Here is a 15,287-nt window from a genome sequence, read left to right as displayed (position 1 = left end):
GAAAGATCAACAGCACAGAAGCACTTCAAGGGATTGTATGTATTCTTACTGTTTGTCTTCATATTCTACCTCTCAGACCTCTCCTACAACTTTGATTCCTGTCATCCACAAAAATACTTAGGTGGCTCTGTGCTGATTCTGCCCAGTAACTGAGTGCAAGTAAGAACAATCACCACATCATGAACATGAGTAAAACAAAGGACGGGGGTGTGAGTTCAAGAACAAGTAGTAATAAGACAAACACTGATTCCATCCTTGAAGAGCTAAAAGTGGTGAAGAACTCCAATGCTTGGGAAATCTTTGTGTTTGTCTGCGTCTCTATCCAGTCCACTCAACCCCACCCAGTCAAGGCAGATGGCTGTCCATTGTGGTTCTGAAGGGAGTTGGTCCACTCCACTGTTGCTTGCTGCCTTGTGCATGTTCAGGATGGAGTATGACATCAAAGTGAAGATTTGATGCAATTTTTGTTTTCCCTACATAGATTTTTTTTACTAAGTATGTCCAATTATATTGAATTTGACTGTAATATAACTGGATTGAAGACTGAAGCCATCAGTGTGGTTTGACCTAAGCAGTTAGGGCCTCAGCTTTAAATCTCTTGACACAAGAACTTCAGAAATACAGAGCTATTCAAATTATTGATTTTACCATTGAATAAATTTTCCAGTATTGTGATCTGCCTGTATACTTTGCAAGCAGCATAAATTTTGCAGTACCTGCAAAATATGTGCCTTACATTTGTGTATTTTGTGCAACATATGACAGACTGATTTTGTTCTCTGTTCTGGTAACTTTCATCACAGCATGTTAGCTCAGTTCTGTCTGGACTATTAGGTTTCTTTCCTAAGTTAAAGACAAACAGGTGAGGCTGGAGGAGTTCCAGAAGAAGTTTGTCTCCTTGCTGCAGCAGAAGACTGGCACTGTGTCGTAATCAGGTTGATGAAGGACACTTCTTTATCCAGCTGGTATGGTTAAATGGTTTGTTGTAGGAGCAGATGTACTGAAGGATGGATGAGACATCAATTTGCAAAACCACAGATGCAAAAATGTATTTTAAATTTTCATAGAAAGCATCTTCTGCTTCTGAATTGAGTCACAATGAAGACTGTGCCACATTTGCCCAGCTGCAATTTTATATTTAATTAAAGGCTCCACCTTCTTGGTTCTAATTGGCTTATCACATCAGCCTTCTAGAAAGGAACTGTCAAGGTCAACAAGCACACAGAAATCCAGTTTAACTTGACAACAGATTACAAATCAATCAGACAATGCCTTAGTGTTTCATGCCAGACTTTTTCTGTACTTTCATCATTTAATTTCTAAATTTCAAATCTTTCTGGGGAAGGGATGCAATTCAGATAGGCACTTATTACTTACTGATGCTAAGATCTCAAAGTAATCTTTTCTTTTTATTTGATGGTCATTTGGTATAACAATTCTGAGATTTAAATAACCTAAAATGACACTGTAAATTCTTAACAAAGGTTTTGGTTTAGTGATGGTGCTGACTAAAACATTAAGACACTAATGTTGTCACACAGGCCCTGCTTCCTTATTTTGCTAATGTTACTTCTTACCATGTCATCAGCTGCACTCTCCTCACTCTGTTCCACTGCTCCTTCATCCATTGTGTGTTATTGGTGGATATTATTGTTTGGTGCTGCAAAAAACAAAGCAACATCTCTGGAAGTTTAACACATGTGGCAGCATCTGCTTGCAGAATTTTCTTTCTTTTTTTTTGCACAGCTTTGTAGCTACACTTTTACTTCTGGTTTTATTTTGAATCTTTTGTACTCTGGCTATATTGATAGAATCAAGGAAAACTCAGGAGACAAGAGGGGAAAGAAGGGACAGGGAGAGGGCAGGCTGAGAGATGTGACAGCACCACTTCACAATAAGACTACCTTTATAAATGATTTATTTGTACATTCTAAATAGGTTAAGTTGTTCATCTTCTTTTTTAGACTAAATGACTTTATGTGACAAAACAAAGTTTTTTTTATTAACAAATGCTCATAGTGATGACATGCAGAAAACTTACTGACAAATGATTAATATTTAATATCACACTTGTGAAGAATACAGGTTAACACTGAGAAAAAGATGTGGGCTCACTATTTGGCAAGACATGATTCAGTATTGTCCTTTTTATCTAATGTGAACAATGGTTTGTTAAGTATTTACAGCTTATTTAATGACTGCATTGCTCATTAATGATTGATCATTATTTGGGATATTCTTGTCTTAAAGTGGTACGAAAAAAAAGAATAATTTAAAAAAAAAGTTATGTTCACCCATATTGTCCAATTCTCAATCCAGCCTTGATAGTTGTGTTGGTAGCATTGTACTGATGCAGCATGATCGTCTAGCATTTAGCTACACCTTGACATGGTCTGAGAAAGTCATGCCAAGATATGGGCCTGTGGCATGGTGTTATTGTTGACATACATGTAGAATCTTTATGTTGCAGATACAGAGTGTGTTGAGGGTGCAGAAAAACCTATTTAGTGACCACTAAGTGTGCAGCAGCATTATGATTGGCTTCACACTGAGGGAGGTTTTCTAAATTTTCTGCGATCAAGCCACGTTCTGATAAGTCAAGGAAAGCGTAGCAGGGTCATCATCCTGTGGAGCCTTACTGATGAACTGATAGAGCACTCAGAGCTCCACCACAAAGAAACAAATTCCTCTCCACTTTAGAACCCTTTCACAATCCCTTTTTGTACCCCACATCTCACCTAATGACTGCTAGAGATAGGTACCAGCACAGAAAAAAAAAGATAGATAGATGTTAATAAATTTGGACGTATTTCCTTAATAAAAGTCATCCATTCTGTTTTTAATTCACTCTATCCTTGAGGTCTATCATCTGCTTATATTAATTGAATTTTTGTAAAAACTGTAAACATGGGTCAGTAATTCAGATCATATACTCTTTCATCAGTTCATTACAAAGCTGATTGAAAAGAAAGTACATTTTTGATTGTTGAGGCCTATTATGTTGAAAGTTGGTATTCATATATGTATAACGCAAGCAGTGGGGCTCTTGAATATGATGTATTTGATATGACTTGTGAAGTATAAGCTGCTTGTAAAACTGGCTTTGAGTGATGTAAGTGGCGGTCTCTGCAGCCGCTGCTTCTTTTCATTCTCTGTGGACAATGGACAATCTTTGTGCTGGCTGGATAATTATTTTAAAAGCTTCTTCTTTTTTCCTCATTCTTTTTTTCCCTCTTTTATACTCACTTACTTTCATCTTCTTTTTGTCCTCTCGTTACTCCTGGCTTGCACTTCTGCAGTCTTTTTTATATATATATAATCACATTTATGAATTTATTTACATTTGGCCGACATGGCTTCTTGTCTTCCTCATTCAAATTTCTTTTGATGGCCACATTCATATATTTTACAATGTGGTGGCAGACAAATACAGGAAGAAGAAATTAATCTACAGAGTAAGTTCTGAGTCAATAAAGTGTAATTTTGATGACACAGAAATTGGAAAATATCCTTCCATTGAAAACCTTTAACAAGCATAGAGATGTACTGTGACAACTCTTTCTTCATGATAACAAGTAACAAGCTTCTCCTTTATTTGGAAGCAATGCAAAAGTATAACAGAAAAAAAGGAAGTTTTTACATTTTTTTTTCTAATTTTGAGAATAAAGTCAAAATGGTGAGATATAAATTGGCTGTAATTAAGTCAAAATACTACAAGAAAAAGGTCAAAATCTTAAAAAAAGTAAACTATTTTTAACAAGTCAAAATTATGAGAATAAAACTATTTTTGAAATAAAAGGGCAATCAAAAACCAAACCATCACTGGTGCATAGATCTACAATATAATGTTTTGTGTAAATAGTAACCTTATATATCAGAATTGTCATAATTGAGGCAGCAAATACTGTAAACTCAGCATTATGACAACAGAGGCTGACACAGATGAAACATTAAATAGTTTGTTTACAGTATTTTAAAAAAATGGATGACTGTAGAAATCAGGGCTAGACTGAGACAAAAAAACTGGCATTTTTAGCCCAGGTGGCCAACCGTGATCAATCAGACACAATTCCTGCAGATGATCCTCTTAATTATGTGTTCGTATTTACGTAACAATAAAGTGACCAAATTGCATAGTGTTTTCAATTCATGTTAATAATGTTGGTCAAAATGTTACTGATGGCAGTATGCTTTTATCTGCTGAGGACACAGTAGTTTATCAAATCAAATCAAATTTATTTATATAGCACATTTAAAAACAACTTTTGTTGACCAAAGTGCTGCACACATAAACATTCAATACAAACATTATACAAAAATAAAATATCATTACAATTCTCAGAATGTATTAAAAGCCAGTGAATATAAATGTGTTTAAAGAGGAGATGTAAAGACACCAAGAGTTGAAGCCTGTCTAATATGAAGGGGCAGCTTATTCCACAGTTTAGGAGCTGCCACTGAAAACACCCGATCACCTCTGTCGACCAGCCTGGATCTTGGGACAACTAAACACAAATGGGCACTTGATCTAAGTGATCTAGAGGGCACATAAGGCTGCAGAAGATCAGACAAATATGCAGATGCCTACCCATTTAGGGCCTCATAAGTCAACAATGAAACTTTAAAATCAGTTCTAAAATGAACGGGGAGCCAGTGAAGAGAAGCAAACACTGGTGAGATATGTTTACGCTTTTTTGTTCGTGTTAAGAGATGAGCTGCCACGTTCTGAATCAGCTGCAGTTGTGAGAAGCTAGCCTGGCTTACACCAACATACAGGGAATTGCAGTAATCAAGTTGAGAGCTAATAAAAGTGTGAATCACCCGTTCAAAATCATTAAAAGATAAAATTATTTTTACTTTGGATAAAAGTCTCAATTCAAAATAGGACTTTCTAACAACAGAATTAATCTGGTCCTCAAAATTAAGACCGGAATCTAAAATTGCTCCAAGATTTTTTACGTGAGATTTTACAAACTGCTTGAGGCTACCAAGATCAGCAAGTGATGTGCTACAATTACCACTAGAATCAAACAAGATAACTTCAGTTTTATTTTCATTGAAGTTAAGAAAATTTGAAGCCATCCAAGCTTTAACCTCAGTAAGGCAGTCTAACAGTGGTTGAAGTGAGAACTGATGATTGTGCTTCCACTGGAAATAAATGTGAGTATTATCTGCAAAAGAATGAAAAGAAATATTAGATTTTCTAAAAATGGAACCTAAGGGGAGCATGTAAATGGAAACAAAGGTCCAACAATAGATACTTGAGGAACTCCACATGGGAGGAGCTGAGGGCGATGTAAATTCTCTGATATTTACAGAAAAAAACTCCTATCTGACAGATAAGACCTGAACCAGTCCAGTGCAGAGCCTTTGATACCGGCTGTCAGATCTAAAAGGAGGAGAATAACTGAGTCTCCTACATCTGTAGCTAATAAAAGATCATTAAATACCTTTAAAAGTGCGGTTTCAGTGCTGTGAAGAGTTTTAAAACCTGATTGAAATGTTTCAAGAATGGTGTGAGTGTTTAAAAAAGACTGGAGCTGAATAAAAACAAACCCTTCTAAAACCTTTGATAAAAAAGGAAGCTTTGAGATAGGCCTAAAATTTGAAAAAACAGAAGAATTAAGATTGGATTTCTTCAGCATTGGTTGCACAACGACATGTCTAAAGCAGACTGGAACAACACCTGAGCTGAGACTGCTGTTAAAAATCTCTAAAATGTCAGATCCAACAGATTTTAAAATGTTCTTTAAAAAGTGAGTTGGAATAACATCATTTGGGCAGGAAGTGTTCTTCATTTTAGAAACTATTTTCTCCAACTGATTATAACACACAAGTTTGAACTGTTGAAAGACAGCGGGACTTGCAATAAAAGTGAAAGGTTCATGTGAAAACTGAGATATTAGTGATCTAAGATTTTGTATTTTATTAATAAAAAAACTGTTGGAGCTTTTCACAAGTTTCAGAGGAACTCTCAAGACCTGAAGATGGAGGAGTATTTAGAACAGAATTAATGGTGGAGAAAAATCCTGTGGACTGTGAGAATTATTCACAATAATACCAGAAAAAAAATGACTTTTTCAGCCTTAACAGTGTTTTTATACCTCCACAGGCTCTCTCGGAACAACAAAAGACACCTGTAATTTATCTTTTTGCCATTTTCGTTCAGCTTTCCTACAGTCTTGTCTGGCAGAACGAGTAACATCATTTAACCAAGGTTCAGACTTTAGTTTAGGTCTCATGGTCTTAAAATGAGCAACCACGTCGAGAACCATTTGACATTTATGATAAAAATTAGAGGTGATTTCATCAGTAGTTAAACCAACAGAAAACTCTGAAACCTCGTTAAAAGCAGCAGTAGCCTGTTCAACAGCTGATATATTAAAAACACGACGACGTAACGGAATCAGGGGTTTAAAATCACAAACGTGAAAAATGGTTTCAAACACAACACGACAATGATCAGAAAACACAGGCTCTGTCACAGTTTCATCTGTTCCTACCACGCCTTTTGCCTCTAGTCATGCCACAGCCACGTAACTTTCCACTCCCAGCCTCAAGCCACGCCCCTGTTTCCATGCCCACGCAATTACCTTCATCCGTGTCACCTGTTCTGCCCTGTATATATACTCACAGCTCCCAGTCTTCAAGTACCAGATTATTGAAAGCCTCACAGCCAGTAAATGTCCAGCGTACGTTCCATGTCCTTGCCTGATCTCGACCCTTGCCTGTCTCACGACCCACGTCTCTCGCCTGCCCCTTTTTGGATACTGCTTTGGACTCTGATTTCTGGTTGCCGTTCTCGCTTCGCCTTTCTGGACCTCGCCTTTTGGATTTTCCCTTATTGGATTTGGCTTCTGCTTTCTGACCCAACAGTATCGACCCTCTGCCTGGACCTGGACTTTCCCTCTCGCCTCAGCCCCTTTCAGACACGCCCATCTGCTACGAGCTATCAAGCTACGAAGGACTTACCTGGTCCGGTCCTGATCCAAGACTCTGATCCTGCTTCAGTTCCGTTTACAATAAAACTCTTAAACCTTCATCTTGTCGTTGTGGTTCTGAATCCTGTCAAGTCCTGCCTTGTCAGGCTCACATATTTCAATGTTTAAAACCAGTAAAACAAAAGACAACACAAGGTCCAGGGTGTGACCATGTATGTTCTTGGGTTGGACCTGACACAGACTGAACAAAATTAAAAGAGTCTAAGAGATTAAGAAAATCTTTGAACAACAGCTTGGTAGGACAGCACACATGAATGTTAAAATCACCAACAGTTAAAACATGATCATACTTTGGCATAATCTCAGCCAAGAGATCCGAAAAATCCCCAATAAAATGTTTGTCATATTTTGGAGGTCTATAAACAACAGCGCAAAGAGTTGGGCGGGTACGACCCAACTCAAACATCAGACACTCAAAGCTGGAGTAGTAAACAGAAAAAAGTTGTTTACATGTAAACTTCTTCTTAAAAACAACTGCAACACCTCCGCCATGTCCAGAAGTCCTTGGCGCATTTAAATATGAACAGTTTGCAGGTAAAAGATCAAAGAAACAGCTAGACTCACTGACGCTCAGCCAGGTTTCAGTCACACACGTAAAGTCCCAGCCGAAAATAGTTCATTCAGAATAATAGTCTTATTAGATAGCAATCTAGTGTTCAAGAGGGCCATTCTTGTAGGGACAAATGTCGGAGGAAAAGATGATTGTAGTGCTCAAACCACAGGTCGTAGAATTTCTAGGTTTCTCCCGCAACTCCTAAGGCTGGAAAAACAGTGGCGAGCGGGACCATTGCGAACATCAAAGCCCACCTGTGGAATCAGATAGGGTTCAACAAGATCCACAAAGCGCCACAACAGACGATGAACTGATCCGGTCAGTGGAGAAAGTGCAGCTTCACCAGACCTTCCTGCATGTTTTCCCCAACGTCTGCAGCGGGGCCTGCGACGGTGTCTCCAGGTGGATAGGTACGGATGATGGAACAGGTACACAAAGCTCCAACAGCGACTGACGTTCATATACTAATAATGACTTAACATCCGTGATAAAGTATCAAAAACAGGACAAACAAAAAGAAAGATCTCAGAGATAGACGGCAAGCCATGGACACCGGTGCCATCTTTATTGTCATGGAATTTCTTTATATTCTTTTGAGCATCTGCAGTCTGCATTTGATACCATCCAATCAGAATTACTTCAACTCAAAGTTGTTCTTAATGCTGACAAAACAAAGGCTATGTTGTTTGCAAACAAAAAACACAAACTATACCACCTAATGGGTCTATAAATGGTATACCTTTTGTAGAAACTTGATTACCTCAGCACTGTTATTGATTAAAAGCTTTCATTCAAGTGTCACGTTTAACCACATTAAAAAAAAAACTAAAGTTACAACTGGGATTATTTTTTTTAATACTTCAGCTTCCCTTCTGTGGCTCGTAAACACCTTGTGTCTGGAACCTTCCTACCACTGCAGGACTATGGTGATGTTGTTTGATGCCCCAGACAGCTCTCTGCACTTGCTGGATGTTGCCTATCACAGAAGTCTGCGATTTATAACAAAATGTAAACCTCTCACACACCACTGTACCCCATACTAAACTGGCCATCATTATCTACCTGCAGACTTCTACACTGGTATACCTAAATTTCCAAATCCGTCCTAGGCCTGCTGCCACATTTTATTTAATTCTAATATTTCACAAATACAATATAGTCACAGGATTTTATTTATTTTAGTGTCCTCTCAGTTCACACAGAACTTGGAAAAAAGGCCTTCTCCTATTCTGCTCTATCTTCCTGGAATACGCTGCAGGAAGAAGCGTGTTCCAGGAAGTTATGATAAAGTATTGTGTTGTTGTTTTTATGTTCCGTCTTACAGGTCTCTCTTGTAAATGAGACTACTTGTCTCAAAAAAAAAAAATTCATGGACAAAGCAAAAGATCTTGACTGATGCCTTGGTGGTTAAAGACAGCAAAGTCAAATATAACCATAGGTGGCAGGCATGCTAAAATAAGAAACCTAAAGAAAGGTACAGTTACTTTGCTGAAATCAAACTCAAGTACATGGGGGAATGATTGTAGTGTAAAGCGCTTTGGGGTCTTTGGACTAGATAAAGCGCTATATAAGTGCAAGCCATTTACCATTTACATGTAAAGTTACTTGTATAAAAATCTACTCAATAAAAAATAAAAAATAAGTCATTAAAAATTTACTTTGAGTAATATTTAGTTACTTTTTTTACAGCAGAAGGGCATTCTCCTGCAGTGCACAAAAACACATTAGGGTTTTTCTTTCTCTAATGGAGCTGTTGAGTTAAATAAAAAGACTCAAAATTGAATATCCAATCATCTATTTTCCTTTATAAGTCACAGGTCCCTATCTCCAGCAGTCAATGTGTGAAAAGCCGGGGACACACAGGACAGGTCGCAAGTCCTTCACTGGGACACATGGAGACAAACAACCATTCACACTTAGGGACAATTTAGAGTTACCAATTAAACTGACATGCACGTTTTTAGTCCCTGGGAGTAAACTGTACCCAGAAAAAAACCATGCATGCAACAAACTTTCAAATATTTTACTGATTTTAACTGGATAACTCAATGCAAAGTTGAGCAAAATTGTGAATTGGAAAGAAAATTATATGTGGTTTCCAAAATTTTTACAAATAAAAATCTGCAAAGAAAACCTACACCTACGTGCGTGATCTGTACAAGAAGTGCAAAAAGCACAAAGACCAAAACAAATGCATATGATGCTGCCAGCGGCCCACCACAGCATCCATACAGCCGTTTCCACCACCCACTGACAGCCAAGCCAATGAGAGGCAGACAAAAACACAGACCGGAAGGCAAGTTTCAAACAAACATCCGCTGCATGAAAACTACAAGTCAGATCCCAAAAACCTTCAAACCACTAGCACCAGAACAGCCAGACAGTCCACACGCAAAGCTCCACATCTTTACAGTGCTCCATGTAAGAGGCCAGTAACAAACAGTCTCAAAACAAAACCAAACACCATAGCAGCCAGGGTGCTCACCCTCCACACCCAGGGGGGACCTAAGAGAAAACTGCAAGCCCCATTTGGAGGTTTTACCTAACATTCTTCCACTGATAGTGCTTTTAAAAACTACAAAGACTTCCTCTCATACACAGTCCGAACTCCATACAAATATAAGGTGACTGAGTTTTATTTTGCGTAATGTGAGTTCTGGTTATTAGAGCATAGGGTGCATGCAGGAAAAATGCCCATGAGAGAACATGTTACTTCCCTTCAAAACAAATCAATAATATAAAGAAAAGTGTATGATAAAAGGCTTGAATGGAAAATAAGTAATTACTTTGGTGAAATAATTGCCTTCATGTCAACAAGCTCCCAGCACACCTCCACACACACATACACATAACAAGCCTTTCCCCTCCTTGTGGCCAATTATCCAGAAACAACCGGAGGGAAACTTGAATGCTAACTAGTTATTTCTACACACAGGCAACTTGTGGTACTCAAGCCCTTTTCGTCTTCTGTCTTTTATTACTTCACACCTTTTCTACTTTCAGCTCTTTCCTCTAAGAATCACTTTCTGTGTTCCATAGTAATAACTGTGAAGACGGCAGGGGAAGGGAGGACTTTGGATGTTTATGGAGTGCAGCAAAATGTTCACATATTTCTTCGTTTGACAAGCAGTAAGCTGTCTAACAAGCTTTGTGTGACAGCAAATGAGCAACCTCTACACAGCCATAAGGACAGACATGAAAAGGACAAAGGCTGCAGATGAGACAAGACGGATATCTATTATTTTCATCAGAAATAACTGGCATCATCATTTTTATTTCCCAAAACAGATGGTTTTGATTGTGTCTGAGTGAATGTGTTTTCATTTGTCTGTAGCATTAGCAAAATATCCATGAACCAGAGGAAGGATTTTATTGAAACTCTTAGAAAGTAGTAACTGGATGTACATCTACTACTGAGTAACTCTTTAAGTCAATCCTAATCCCATCGGCTGTCAGTGTTAACAAACAGAAAAGTGTCTTTAATTTTGTCAGTTTTACAGATTCTGTGTGGTAATAGATGAAAATCCTTAACAACACATACTCCAAGTACTAACTGATTATGTCAGATCTGTTTAAAAAGCTTTGCTACTAACTATTACTCTGAATTTAACCTTTATAAAATACAGTAGTTAATGGATATACATCTAAAACTGATGGACTTTTGGAGTCACCCTGATTTAAGATCGCCACAATAGCTAATCAAACTCACAAACAGCTATAACTCAGTAAATTTTACAGTTATTGGGTTAGACTAGAATTCAATGTGGTAAAAGCTGAGACTCATTAACAACATGCACTATGGATGTTACACATTGTACAGCTTCTGTACTTAAAAATTTAGCATTAACTATTGGTGTCAATTATGTTTGTCTGTTAGCAAAATATCTCAGTGGTGGTATCTTATATTAGTTGTTGAGAGTCATCCTCAGTGCATACACCAAGCCCTAATAAATGTCACAAGAGCTCAAAATATGGCAAAAAAATCATTTACAAGGTTTGACCAAAAGGGCAATAAGTCAGTCACTTTTCAGCATATCGTAAGTTCAACATCTGGCATGAAAAGCAGTAGGAGATAATAGGCCTTTAATTTCCCCGTCTTTCTAATGCCCCTTTTCTACCGGCTCTAAAGGTCCTGGCTCCACTCTACTCTGCTTGCTTTGTGCGCATTTCCACCGGCGTCTTTTCAAGGCCATTTTCATGGGTGACGCAAGCTTAGCTCCTGTTCAGTCATTGGTCGTGGGTGTGACCAGATGCAAGCATAAAGAGCGAACAGTAGGAATATAAACAACAGCGTTAGCTTACCCTGCAACGTTTATGCCATCTGTCCCCCAGCTGAAGGCGCTGTAAAGCCTGAAATCTCCGGCGGAAAACAGCTGTCCTACTCCGCGCAACAATCATGGCATCCAGAGCATTTCTTCCACTGCCGAGCAGAGCAGAGTAGAGTAGAGTAGAGCAGGACTTCTGAAATAGAGCCAGTGGAAAATGGGCATAAGTTTCTCCTTTATTGTCTCTTAGTTTTTGATAGTCTCTGTTAGTGATTTAACTCTTGGTAGAGTTAGAGAAATCAAAGCATGCTTGAAAATCCTTTTCCAGAGAGAAATTGATGAACAGCAAGCCTTAGTAAGCTTTTTTAAGCAATTTATAAAACTACAAGATGTCATTGCTCCTATTCCTCAAAACCCCATCTTGTCCTGTCCCTGCCTACACCTCACACTTTCCACGCTTAATGTTGCAAATCAATGACCATTACATACTGATTCTTTTTGGCATGCTTGCCCATTTGTCTTGATTTAGAAGCCATGTAAGTGTTGAAATCAACAATCCATGAATGTGCCGGCGGATATTGAGGGTGCAGGCAGGGTCGATGTGGTGCCACACTACCGTATTGTAACTTTAAAGGTCATGTTTGACTGTTTCTGCATCATTAGATATGAAGAGTAGTCTTGATTTACCAGGAAACAGAGAAAGGTCAAGCGTGACTGCTCTGCCCTCCCCCTCCCTCCCTTAGGTCGTGGCTGTGCTTAGGTTCCATGTCACAATATGAAGACAAAATGGCAGCAGCCAAGGGGCCAGAGCAATACACACTGCAGCCATCACAGCAGGTACTTTCATAAAATCAGGCCCAGGCCTCCCTTGAAAAAGAGATCCGTGATCTCAATAAAATAAAAGTAAAAAGTTAAATAAAAGTAAAATAAAATAAATAAAATGTTGTCCACACGTCACAATGCCTTTAGTTTGCCATTCTGTGTGCTGCTCAGGAGGAAATGCACTGACTTCACGCAGTTGGGTAAGTCTTAAAATGCACACAGTTTCTTACATATTTTTTGAAGTTTAATTGACCTGCCAGCTGTGTCAAATACATTTACAGCTCTTAAATATTGTAACTTGAGCAGGAAGTGCACAAGAAAACTCTTGAGTACACAGTATACTCAAGAAGTAAATTAGCATTTTAGGACCAAACTCTGCAGCATTTTTCTTACCCTGGATGGCATTAACTCATGGAGATAAATTAGTCTCAAAAGTATGTCTCAAATGCTTGAGCAGAACTCACGTGCATGAATCGCCTGCTGCAGACAATTCAGCGCCAAGCCTCTACCAGTGGACACAATAGTTTGCTTACCATCATGGAAGCTTTCTAAATTTAAAGCTATAGTGTATATAATTCCAAACTTTAAATTCTATGAAATGCTCTGTTTATGCAACTAAATTAACATGCAGATTAATCTAATGTCCCTCAAATGGGAAAGTCGTTAGAAGTTGTCTTTTTTATGTCTTTGGTCATATGCATGAATGTGTGAATCAGGATGAAAATTGCTGGGTATCAAGATAAATGCTCTATTGTAAGTTTTAGACAGCTCAAATAAGAGCTTTCTTCCAACTTTTTACAATTTGGAAGAAAAATTAGATATTCAAAATACCCTTAATATTGGTAAAAAAATATACATTTCAAGATCCTCAGAATTTAGGCTTTATTAGGAAAAACTAAATTTAAATTGTTTAATAATTATAAATGTTGCTGTATTACCATTTAGTAGCTAGACTAGATTTGTAATTTGTAGAGAAATTCATAATCCAATGCTCCCAAGCAAAAAAAAAAAAAAAAAGGAAAAAGCATTTCAGATATCTATTTTTGTTTCCTGTGACAAATGACATCACATTTCCCCATTCATATATATTGTGCTCTCAGCTCCAATTTTTTAAATTTAATTTTATTTATTTAAACTAGGGATCTACCGCTACTAGTATCGGTTTTGATAATATGTGCCTTTATTCTTACTGGGAATAGTAAACATGTTCCTATACCAGTTTACTTCAGTATGATGTTCATATCCCAGTAGAGTAGTTAAGAGGTTGAGGACAAGCAAAGTCAGCCCTGTGGAGGTAGTTTTTTTTTTTTTTTTTAAAGTTGGCTGTCCGAAACACACTCCTAACAACAGAACAGAATATAAATGTTCAGCAACAGAACGAAACTGAAATGCATTCACGGGTCGGGAATGAGTCTCTGCCTCATGGGGAGGAGTTCAAATATCTGGGAGTCTTGTTCACGAGTGATGGTAGGATGGAGCAGGAGATGGATTGACAGATCGAGGCCTCATCTGCAGTAATGAGGATGTTTCTTCCATCGGCCATGGTAAAGAAAGAGCTGAGTCAAAAGGCAAAACTCTTGGTTTACTGGTCCATCTGCGTTCCAGCCCTCACCTATGGTCATAAGGTTTGGATCATAAGCGAAAGAACGAGATCCTGGATATAAGCAGCTAAAATGAGCTTCCTTTGTAGGGTGGCTGGGCTCAGACTTAGAAATAAGGTGAGGAGCTCCATCATCCAGGGGAGTTTGAAGTAGAGGAAGGACAAGGTGAGTTTCAGGTCACAGAGCAATCCAGAGAATTTTTCAAGAAAGATGATAATTGTGTCTTTCTTACAAATTTCTAGGAGCTGAGGAGCACGGAGGCAAAGCAGGAGGAGACAGAGGTCGTCCAGGAGAGGAAGAATCCAGGAGTCCGGAAGGAAGGTAGGTTTTCCAGGTAAGTGCTGCAGGGCCGTCTACAGAGTAGTGATGGGACATCTGAAGCCAGGCTTCGAGGCGTGTACCGAGTAAAAAGGGGGCGTGTCCGATGAAGCCCTGCTTCAGAGCTTGTGTCATATTGAGCAAAATCACATGATCAACAACAAACGAGGCCTGGCATTACATCTGCCACGTGCTTCATTTTGCGTATCGTTTTTCAAAATAAAAACACTATGAACCCTGTTGCTTCGTGGGTTGTAGTAGGTGGTTTGGTAGCGTGTCAGCAGAGCAGTTTTCATCAGCAGTGGTTGAAATGGAGCTGTCATAAAGAGAAAAACCTCTCATATCTGGGATATACATATTTGTAATATTAAAAACCAGAACTAGAACTCCCAGGAAGAGATGATTTTAAACAAATTCTGTTTTTCAGGAAGCAAGTTTTAAGCTCAAAGTATTTAGTCTGCCCCAACAATCACTCACTTCCCAATACACTAAAATACAACATATCTTTATTGTCAAATAAGTCCATGACATCAGGGGTGGAAAATGGCTGGTGGACAAAAATTTTTACCAGCCACTCAAATATTTTACCAGCCACTATTTTTTGTTGTGACAAAAAGTTATTTCATATGATGATGATGATTGACGCGGGTGGAAGCAGTTGTGGTGCCCTACAAGCTGACTACTCTTGAAAAACAGAAAATAAAATAGCTTCTCATCACAACACCTA

This window comes from Kryptolebias marmoratus, linkage group LG21, assembly GCF_001649575.2.
Source record: "Kryptolebias marmoratus isolate JLee-2015 linkage group LG21, ASM164957v2, whole genome shotgun sequence".
In the NCBI taxonomy this organism is placed as follows: Eukaryota; Metazoa; Chordata; class Actinopteri; order Cyprinodontiformes; family Rivulidae; genus Kryptolebias; species Kryptolebias marmoratus.
The sequence above is the reverse complement of the archived record's forward strand: the minus strand, read 5'-3'. Positions refer to the sequence as shown.